The sequence below is a fragment of the Kogia breviceps genome, chromosome X (assembly GCF_026419965.1).
Source record: "Kogia breviceps isolate mKogBre1 chromosome X, mKogBre1 haplotype 1, whole genome shotgun sequence".
NCBI lineage: Eukaryota > Metazoa > Chordata > Mammalia > Artiodactyla > Physeteridae > Kogia > Kogia breviceps.
In genome coordinates this window covers 129531963-129533789 of record NC_081330.1, presented here as the reverse complement: position 1 = coordinate 129533789, position 1827 = coordinate 129531963, and the positions used below count along the sequence as shown (strand labels likewise).

Genomic DNA, 1827 nt, shown 5'->3' with positions numbered 1-1827 from the left:
TTTAATTTCCTTTTCCCCACATGTCTCCCGAAATCTTGGCAATTAGGTGAAAAGGGAGGAGGTTTTCTCATGTGCATTTTGAGTCGTTCTTAGGACTCTAAAATAAGATTACCTTATTTTCCAATGCATTTCTGGTACATTGAATGTGAACTGCAGCTAATGTACATTATCTACAGTGAGAAATGTTACAAATGAGAACACGTGGACTCTTGAGTGACAAGAACGGGCCAGCCTTTGAGAGGCTCAGCTCAGCTGTGGAATGTCACCAGCGCCTCACGCCTGTTCGCTGTGTGATCATGGCTACCTGTGTATGGTACGTAATTGCAAGGTGTTGAAAATAACTGTTGAAAGATCTTTCTCTCCTTATTTCCTGAAGTCTGAAATTCAGCAGCTCTGAGAGCATCACGTGTGCTGTTTCATGTTCGGTACTGCAGTCGTTACGGGTTTGGACTGAGACCTGGACCCAAAGTTAGGTCCTGCTGCTCATCTTCGGGGCGGCCTTGAGCTGCACAGGAAGTGCCTCCCCCCCAGCTCGTCTGTGTGCAAAACGGTGCCTCCCTCCGACGCTTCCCAGGATGGCGTGAGGTCACGCGTGTCCTTCAGCCTGAGTGGGGGGACCGTGTCTTCAGTGTTGTGTCGCTAGTTGCCCTTTTATTCTGGTTTGTGTCCTTGTCGCTGCGGCTCGAGCTGTCAAACACCCGCGCTGGGTGGGAGACACGGTGGGAAATGGAGACGTTTGTATCGAAGTGCGGTCCCAGAATTCACCTGAGAGGCTGTTACCCGCGGCTGTCCTGTGCTCTGCACATCAGGGTGCTGCTGTGCCAGAGAAGGTGCGTGTCCTGCCCTCTCCAGCCACAGGTTCCGGTTGAGGTGGAGGCTGTAGAGAGGGAGGGTGTGGTTCTCCGGCACTTCAGGGTGCCTGCTACTCTTATATTTCTTTTAATACCCTTGGGGCTTAACATTAGTGGGTGACACGTTTCCCCGCTGAAAACTATAGATACCTCACTGTTGTCTTCTGACTCTGAAGTCTGAGCCTAACTTGACTTTCTCCTCCTCCAGTGAAGGTGTGTCGCTTTTCTGTCTCAACACCTGAATGGCTTTTTACCCTTAAAGCGAAACCTTTGGAATGTATCCCAGCGCCGTGAAGTCTTACTGAAAATCTCCGCAAACTTGTGTTCTTTGGATTCGCGTGTTTCCTTTCATATTATTTCAGGAGAAAATTATTTTTTTTTTCATAATCATCCATTTCACATTTTAATGTATTTAACAGTGTAAATGCCTTGATTTCACGTATTTTAAAAATCATTTTCACCATATTTGCTTCAGATTTTAAAAAAAGATACACGCATGGGATGAACAACCAAGAGACTTAATACTGAAACCTGATGTTATATTGCAATGTGGTGATGTGCTGTGAAAAAAAAAAAAGATACATGGACATTCTCCCATTCTTCTCCTCCCTCCTCAAAGAAATCAGTTTGTAAAAGTGACACTTGTTCTTCTTGTAAAGGTTTTAAAATGTTTTTACTATAATACGTATGTATCCATAAATTCATGTGTTTCAAAATCCTGCTTTCTCTGGGGGCAGTCCTTAATCTTTTCATTGGATCATCTTAATTCTTCTTAGTGGTCGCCATCTCTCTTTCAGATTCTACTTCAATCATATTGTCCTCTTCAGCTCATTCATTGTGATTCTCTGATGGCTTTTCCTTTAAAGCTTTCCTTGAAATCCAGTTTCGTGTCAACCCTATCTTGTTTTCTGATGATTCCTTTATTCACTGATTCTGTAAATCATGGTGACTTTGTTCCCTTGGTTCTGCAGCCTTT

General features: G+C 44.3%; 1 non-coding gene across 1 annotated transcript; it reads left to right on the top strand.

Annotated features, from left to right (window-relative positions):
- The first annotated feature begins 1342 nt into the window (after positions 1–1342).
- Positions 1343–1412, top strand: LOC131749063 (small nucleolar RNA SNORD82). Its single transcript, XR_009333176.1, has one exon. It is a non-coding gene; the product is annotated as a small nucleolar RNA SNORD82 (small nucleolar RNA).
- Positions 1413–1827: the final 415 nt, after the last annotated feature.